Raw genomic sequence first — 9,719 nt, 5'->3', positions numbered from 1 at the left:
AACCAACATTTCATCAATTCAATAATTCAAATTAAACATACAATCAACAAACAATTCATGCAATCCAAATTAAACATGCAATCAACGAACAATTCATGCACTTAACACACAATTAATGCAATTAACACACAATTAAACTATCAAGTTTTTAGTTTTGAAATTTGTGATCTACTCGTCATTCATGGGGTCGTTTGGTGCGTCGGCCGCTTCTTCTTCTCCATCACCTCGAAGCTCCTCTTCCTCATCATCTAGGTCCTCTTCCTCAACTAGATTCTCACGTGCTCGTGCCGGGCTTCCCGAGGGACCATATTGCCTGATAAAGCGATTCGAGAGACTGGATTGTGCTTCATCAAGCGTATTGAGAGCTCGAGAATGTGCTCTCAGTTGTTTCATTATCTTCATTTGTCCCCTGTCCAGATTATCGAACCTCTTTAGCGTTGCTTGATGATTTTGTTGAATCTCAAGGCGTTGATCATGCATTTGTTGGCACAACCACAACATTTGTGCTTCTTGGCCCTGTGGAGGAACAAACGCACCCGCTTGTGGCATGTATTGTGGTTGTTGAGGTTGAGGTTGAGCCGGGGCCACTTCTTCTTCCGGATCCCAATATTGATTGGGTAAGGCTTCCGGATGGTTTATCCATTGGTTGATGGCTCTTGCATCGGGTTCATAGCGCCTCAGACCGGATTCTGAATGACCATGGACCCACCCGATTCTTGTCAAGTGGTCAACCAAACTGGTCGGGAAGGATACTTCTGCATCTTCAGGTAATTGGATACTGTTGAGGCGGATGATTTTATGAATGAGATGGGCATAAGGCAGAGAGTGGTTCGTGGTTGAAAATGCACCATTAATGTGACGAAGAAAGAAGTAGGGTATGTTGATCCTTTTTTCATCCAATTGAATGAGGTGACGAAGAAAGTACATGGGTCCCCATTCAAGATTAGTTTTGATTGTGGCTTTGGGCATGAGGATGTTGTTGATGAAGAGAAAAAGCAACCGATGTAGAGACGGAAGGTGAGAAACATAGATTGAAGACCCGGATATGTAGTTTCGGTCAAACCATTTCTTATAATCATTTGAGGTTCCATCGGCATAAAGAGGCCAACTCCTCAAGGGGTAGGTTTCCTCCCCGTCATTCTCAACCCCAAGCCATTGAGCCACATTATTCAGAGAAAGCACGATTTCTTTCCCGCCAACCCAAGAGGTGATCCTGAAGGGTTCATCACTAGTTTTGATGTTTGCATAGAACGTGCGGGTAAGAAGTTGAGTGTAGGGCTCAAAACAAGTCACAATTGGTTCCCAACCCCAATGATTCACATATTCAATTAACTTGTCATCCTCGGGTTGGGAGAAGGTGACTACGGATTTGTCAAACCGGTAGCATTCGGTTATTTTCCTATTCATGAAAGAACCCACATAGTTCTCATAGGCAACAATATCCCGGAATAGGTATCTATTTGACCGGTGAATGGTCCAATTTGGTTCTAGATTCCCCCAACTTCCTTGACCACCCTCCGAGTCCACACGTCTTTTCTTACTACCCTTAGCCACCGCATCTTTCTTTGGAGCCATTAGATTAGGTTTAGAGAGAAAGTTTACCGATTGAGAAGTGAAGCGCTAAACCGAGAAGAGGAGAACCCTAGAAGTGCAGTGGTGAAGACGGATCGTCAATCCAACGGTCGGATCGCCGGATTTGCGCCTAGGGTTTTGGCTAGGGTTTTGGAGAGAGAGAGAGAGAGAGAGAAATGAGATTTGGAGAGGAGAATAGAGTAGAGATAAGAGAGGAGAAGAGAAATCAAGAAGAATTTCTTGATTTGGTGAAGAAAATGGCTGGAATGGGTAGAGAGAGAGAGAGAGAGGCGGAGTAGAGGAAGAAGAAGAAATGAAGAAGGAGGAGAAAAGGTAAGAGGAAGGGACGGGTCTGAAGGCAATATAACCCCTTTTCGCTATAAAACGTTACCAACGTTTATAAACCGTTACCAACGTTTGTTAAAAATACATTGTTTTTACCTAAAACGTTATGACGTTTTTGTAACGTTTTTCCAACGTTTTTGTGAAGCTTTTGGACTTTTGAAGTCTCACAAAACGTTACCAACGTTTGGAAAGCGTTACAACATTTTCATATGTAATTTTTGCAATTTTGGTCCCTTGTCAGGTAACCGTTATAACGCTTTACAAACGTTACCAACGTTTTGAATGAAACTTTTACAATGTTAGCCCCTTGTCAGACAAACGTTGCAACGTTTCTAAAAACGTTGTGACGTTTCTCAAACGTTGGAACGTTTTTGTAACGTTTGTGTAACGTTTTGTTGCACCTTTCGGACTTTTGAAGTTTCATAAAACGTTACCAACGTTTTCCAAAACGTTACAACGTTTATGGTGTAGTTTATCTCAGAATTTTGGCTAAGTATTGGAAGTACAATCGTTACAACGTTTTCAGAAACGTTATGTAACATTTTTATAGTGCTTTCGGACTTTTGAAGTTTCACAAAACGTCACCAACGTTTTCAAAAACGTTATAACGTTTCATTTCTGTAGAATACTCTTTAAATTAACTATTTTGATTGTAAAGGATTATTTTGAAATAAGTTATGAATATGTTTATTCTCTAAGTACAAGCATGCCTAATTTAAATCTCAATTCATTGTGTTGTTGAGTATTTAGGGGTTTTGTGAATATATCGGCAATTTGTTCTTTGGTGTCGATATGTATGAGTTCAATTTCACATTTTTCTATATGATCCCTAATAAAATGATGCCTTATCTCTATGTGCTTGGTTCTAGAATGAAGGACCGGATTTTTGGATATCATAATGGCACTAGTATTGTCACACATAATTGGTACGTTGCGGAAGCGAATTTCATAATCATTTAGGGATTGAATCATCCAAAGAATTTGTGTGCAACAACTACCGGTCGCTACATACTCGGCTTCCGTTGTGGAAAGGGCAACCGAGGTTTGTTTGCGACTTGACCAAGATACAAGTGAACCACCAAGAAATTGGCATGTACCACTTGTGCTTTTTCTATCCATACGGTCTCCGGCAAAATCGGCATCGGCATATCCTATCAAGTCTAAATCCGATTGTTTGCCATACCATAATCCCAAATTTAAACTACCCTTGACATATTTAAGAATTCTTTTAACGGCTTTCAAGTGCAATTCTTTGGGATTTGCTTGATACCTAGCACATAGACATACCGCAAACATTATATCGGGTCTACTAGCAGTTAAATAAAGTAGACTACCTATCATAGCTTGGTATTGAGTGATGTCCACCGATGTGCCATTCGGATCCGAGTCAAGATTTGCATTCGTAGCCATTGGAGTTTTGCTTGTATTGCTTTCAGTCATCCCAAATTTCTTGATCAACTCCTTCGCATACTTGGTTTGGCTCACAAAGGTGCCGTCCATGAGTTGCTTGATTTGAAGTCCCAAGAAGAAATTCAACTCACCCATCATGCTCATCTCGAATTCACTACTCATAAGAGAAGAAAATTCCTCGGCAAGTGCCGCATTAGGTGAACCAAAAATTATGTCATCTACATAAATTTGCACCACCAATAGTGATCCATCTCTTTTCTTAGTGAAAAGAGTTGTATCATTTTTGCCTCTTATGAATTCATTATCAATTAGAAAGGAACTTAATCTACCATACCATGCCCTAGGGGCTTGTTTGAGTCCATAGAGTGCTTTGGTGAGTCTATACACATGATTAGGAAATGTTGAATCAACAAAGCCTTGAGGTTGATTAACATACACCTCCTCATCTATGAATCCATTCAAGAATGCACTTTTAACATCCATTTGAAATAATTTGAAATTCTTGTTTGAGGCATATGCTAAAAGCATTCTAATGGATTCAAGACGAGCTACGGGTGCAAAGGTTTCTTCAAAGTCAATGCCCTCTTGTTGTTTGTACCCTTGAGCTACCAACCTAGCTTTGTTGCGAATTACATTTCCATCTTCATCCTTTTTATTTCTAAAGACCCATTTGGTTCCAATAATCATTCTATTATTTGGCTTAGGTACAAGTTCTCAAACTTTGTTCCTTTCAAATTGAGCAAGTTCTTCTTGCATGGCACAAATCCAACTAGGGTCTACATTTGCATCTTTGAAATTTTTATGTTCGATATGAGATACAAATGCACAATGACCAATCATTTAATTTAATTTGGATCTTGTTTTAACCCTTTCCCTAGGATCACCAATTACATTAGAAAGAGGATGATTCCCTTAGGTCTTGAGGAATTTGATACTCAATTCTTGGAGGTTGTATCTCTTCGATTTGCATTCCTTCAACTATTGGATCCATCTCCTTATTGGTTTCATCTTCAATTATTTGATCCGTCTCAATATTGTTGGTTGTATCCATTTCGGGTTGAGTTTGCTCGGGTTGATTCTCAATTGTGTCGGTTCTTGTCTCAACTTCATCTTGATCAAGAATTGGCACTTCAACACCTACAATCTCAATACCTTTCTCGACCTTGTGATTAGCATTTTCATCAAATTTAACATGCACGGATTCAATTACAATTCTTTGAGATGGAATGTAAATTATATAAGCTTTACTTGAATTTGAATACCTTACAAACATTCCCTCAATTGATTTAGAATCAAATTTAGTCACTTTGGGAGATTCATCAAGAACAAAGTATTTTGAACCAAATACTCTAAAATGAGATATCTTAGGCTTGTACCCTTTCCATAGCTCATATGGTGTTTTATTCAATATGGTCCTTATGCTTACGCGATTTACCACGTAGCATGCCGTGTTTACCGCCTCGGCCCACAAGTGTTTGGGTAAGGAGTATTCATTTAGCATGGTTCGGGCAAGCTCAACTAAGGTTCGGTTCTTTCTCTCAACTACCCCATTTTGTTGAGGTGTGCGGGGAGCCGAATACTCATGTTTATATCCCCTTTTAGAGCAAAGTTGATCAAATTTTGCATTTTCAAATTCTCCCCCATGGTCGCTTCTAATTCTAATGATTTTTGACCCATTTTCATTTTCAACACGTTTGCAAAATTCAATGAAGTTGCTAATTGCATCATCCTTGTGTTGTAGGAATAAAACCCAAGTAAAGCGACTATAGTCATCTACAATTACATATGCGTATTTCTTTTTGGCCAAACTCGGTACACTAATTGGTCCAAATAAATCCATATGTAACAATTGCAAAGGTTGATCGGTTGAAACCATGTCTTTGGATTTAAAACTACTCTTGGTTTGTTTACCTTGAACACATGCATCACATAATCCTTCAAGTTCTAATTTATGTGTTGGTAACCCACACACAAGGTCTAGTTTGACCAATTTCTTAATGGTATCAATTGAAACATGACCTAACCTACGATGCCATAACCATGATCCACTAGATACGGTACTTAGACAAGTTTCACCGGAATCAAAATGAGTAAAATACAAGTAATAAATATTTTTCTTTCGTTTACCCGAATAGATTAGAGCATCATTCGAAGATTTAACTATGTGACAAGCATTAGCATCAAATTTGGCATAGTATCCCGAATCACATAACTTACTTACACTAAGTAAGTTATAGTCTAATCCATCAACAAGATATACATTGGATATGGTCAAGTGTTGGTTACCAATTGAGCCTATACCAATAATAGAGCTCTTTCTTTGATTGTTTCCAAATGTAACCGTACCTCCATCATATGGTTCTAAGAATTTAAAATTAGATTTGTCACCGGTCATATGGTGTGAGCATCCACTATCAATGATCCAAGCACTTTCCTTTTGAGATGAAATCAAACACACCTACAAAGTATATATTAGTTATTATTGAGTTAGTAACTAACATATACCTTGTCTTTAATCTCCCCCTTTATGTTTGGCAATTATAATACTTTTAGGGGAGATTAAGTGTGAACCTAAGCTAGTATAGCTTTAGGAACCCAAACAACATTATGTTTGTTGTTTACATTCCTAAAGCTACATTCCAAGGAAGTGTGGCCAAGTTTGCAACAATAGTTGCATATTGTAGTTGATTGCTTTTGAGTAGTAGAGCCTTGTTTGAGAATGGGTTGGTACTTCACTTCATGCAAACTCCTCTTATGACTACCATGTGACCTATTTACAACTTTAGATGCAATGCTCTTGGTTTTATTAGAATCAAATCCATTGTGATGTTGGGGAACATCTCTAGCTAAACCATTTCTTTGAGTTTGGTTTTGTAAAGCAATTTTATTTTTGAATTCATAAAACCATCCATCGGGTCCTTTAAAATAGGTTTTGTTTGACTCTTTTGGATTAAAAGTGTTCCTATCACTATTTTTAAAAACATTTTTGTTCTTAGAATTTCTTTTATTGTACTTGTACCTAAATGCATAGTTTGGTGACTTTTGATCTTGTTTAGCATTTAAGGCATGAGAAGACTTCAATTTTGATGACTCCTTGTTCAAAGGAGTTAAACCCTTTTTAGTGAAAAATTGATAAGTTGAATATTGTTCACAATTAAACTTTAGTTTGGCATTCGGAATACTTGAAGTTTGAGAATGTTCCCCTTTTTCTTTAGGGCCTTGCATGTGATTAGATTTAAATAAGGATTTACCCTTCTCAAATCCAAGACCAACTCTATCATTTTTATAATATGATTGGTCATGTATCAACTTGCTCACATAATAGGGATCTAGACTAATGACTTTTGATAATTCACTAGGAGATCTCAATGCCCGGATTTCGGTTTCTAAGGTTTGAACTTTAACTTTTAAAATGCCTATTTCACCTAAGTGTGATGCTTTTAACTTTTTATTTTCAAGTTCTAACATGTCATTTTTAGCAATTAATTTTTGAATAATATCTTCCTTCTCAACCAAGGTTCTATTGGACTCATCAAGAAGTGATTTCAACCTAGATTCATGATCATCGTGCATTAGAATTTCATTTTTGAAAGTGCTTGCATCATTGGTGTCTAACCTATTGGTACACAAGTCATTGTTGGTCTCATTTGTGATTATGCAATTTTCAATATCAATTTCACCACTATATTCTTCACCACCTTCATTTATACATTCAAGTTCGGTCTCATAACCATCAAGACTAAGTGTTGAGTGTACCTCACTAGCGAAATTTGTTGAGGTGTTGACTCCATCCTCTTCCTCCTTGGTATTCCTTGATTTAACAAGCTCCATGAGAAAGTTGATGGTTGTCTCATCGGTGATGTTCTTGCTTGCTATAATTGAGTCCATGTCAATTCTTGAGGGACCTTCATCTACACTTGCCATCAATGCAAGATTGATCTCCTCTTCATTCTCCGATTCCGCATCGGATTTATCCGTCTCGCTATCCGAAAACAAAGCTTGCAGAGCTTTGGCTTTCTTCTTTTTGTACCCGTCGTACTTTTGCCTTGGCTTTCGATCTTGTTGTTTTTCACCATCCGTATTCTTCAATTGAGGAAATAGTTTGAAGCATGTTTGGATGGTATGACCCTCTCTATGGCATGCAAAACATACTACCCTCTTGCTCTTCTCTTCTCGTTCCTTGTTGTATTTTCTTTCAAAATCAAGCATCCCTTGGAACATCTTAGATAAGAGAAGGGCATCCTTGGATGTTTCATGATCAATTTTGTTGATAAATTGATCATTTGAGAGATGGGTGTTTGAGGAGCTCGGAAAGCTACGGTTTTGTGCCGAGAAAGCTACAGTTTTAGATTTCGAGCTTTGCTTCAAATCACCGGATTGTCGAAGTTTTTCTTCAAAGCTCCTAAAGTGTGCATAGAGGTCATCCGGCGTGAATGTGTCATGCGTGCCTTGAATTGCCTCTAGAGCACTTACCAACCCGGACCATTTATCCCTCATGAGCATCACCCTCAATAGCTTTCCTACAAGTTTATTGTTAGAAAGTGGTTCTCCCAATTCGGTAAACTCATTTTGGATATGCATAAGTCTATTATACATATCCTCAATGCTTTCACCATCTTCAACCTTAAAGGTTTCAAATTTTGCTTCTAAACCGGTTATTTTGGTTCGTTTGATTTGGGTGTTGCCTTCATACCGGTTTACAAGAGCATCCCACATTTCTTTCACACTTGAGGCACTACCAAAGAGTGAGTCTACCGATTCACTAACCAAATTGAATATGACATTGGTTGCTAGGTCATTGTCTTTCTTGGTTTGTTTGGAATCGACGGTCTCAATTTTGGCATTGGTTGAACCCTCGGTAGCTACACTTGAGTATGTTGGTGTATACCCTTTTTCAACCACATACCATACCTCAAGGATATTCAAGTAATTAATCATGGTTTTCTTCCAATGCATGAAATTTTTGGTAGTAGTACCAAAAATTAGGGTTTCTTTCACGGATCTATAGGGTGCCATTTGTCAAGTTGATCTAATCTCCAATTAAGTGTGTCTTAATTCGAGTAACTTGCTCTGATACCACTTTGTTGAACTTAGGGGCACCTCTAATTGCTCAAAAACTGAAATTAAATTGCAATTGAAAGTAAAGATATGAGTTTAGAGAAATTTGACACGCGGGGTGATAACGGAGTTCGGCAAAACAAAGGCCTACGTCTCCGGGGCTTCGCAACCTTGTGAGGTGCGCCTTCCTATTACCCAATACGAAAGGATTACAACTTGTGAACCGTTGAGCCCTTACACACCAAGCGGGAAGTCAAACAGCCAACTCAAAGAGATGAGAACAAGGTCTCGATTGTCTAGGAACACAAGAGAAACACTCAATAAATCACTCTAACCTAATCTATAACAAGATTAGTGAAGTAGGTTTGAGGTTGCTTGAGGGATTTTGAAGTTTTAAGCTCTCACAACAATGGAGTAGACTAAGCTCTCAGAAAATCACTTTTGAATTAATTAGGGTCGGCTGAGATATTTTTAAAGTGATCCCTTCAGTCTATTTATAGTGGCAGCTCAAAAATGAGCTGTTTGACATAAAACGTTACCAACGTTTTATAAACGTTACCAACGTTTTATAAACGTTACCAACGTTTTATAAACGTTACCAACGTTTTATTCAAATGCGATTTAGGGTTTTACTTCTCTGACAGCTTAGTAAAACGTTAGATAACGTTTTATAACCGTTACAACGTTTCAAAAACGTTATAACGATTTATAAACGTTACAACGTTTATAGTTTGTACTGAACAGCAGTTCTTCAGTTGTTCTGTATCTGTTAAACGTTACAACGTTTGTGAACCGTTATAACGTTTGTAAAACGTCACAACGGTTGTATAACGTTATAACTTGATTCTTTTGAAGCTTCTGATCATTATAAAACGTTACCAACGTTTCGAAAACGTTCATAACGTTTTATCTCAATTTAATCAACCTCATACATACTTTACCAAGCTTTTGATTTTACAATTAGTATTCTTGATAAAAGTCTTCGTGATTTCTTCAGTCCAAGCATATTATACAGCAGTTCTTACTCTTCTTGGACCTACATATTCTCAAAATAGAAGAAATCGTAAAATTCAATAATTGTATGTTTTTGCAAATTAGTCAAATAGACGTAAAAGATTATTGTACGAACAACACAGACTAGGGGTGATTAATGAGCGAGCATGAGCGAGTTGGGGTATGCTCGTGTTCAGCTCATTAAGTTAACGAGCGAGTTGATAATGATCGAGTTTAAGCGAGTTGTTAATGAACTTTTAGTGAGCGAGTCATGAGTGATGAGTTATAGAATTTAACAAATTGTCATAATTCATTTAACTTTTTTTTCAGTAAAAATCCGT

Source organism: Carex rostrata, chromosome 31 (assembly GCF_964058835.1).
Source record: "Carex rostrata chromosome 31, lpCarRost1.2, whole genome shotgun sequence".
Classification (NCBI taxonomy): domain Eukaryota; kingdom Viridiplantae; phylum Streptophyta; class Magnoliopsida; order Poales; family Cyperaceae; genus Carex; species Carex rostrata.
This window is presented reverse-complemented; position numbering follows the sequence as displayed.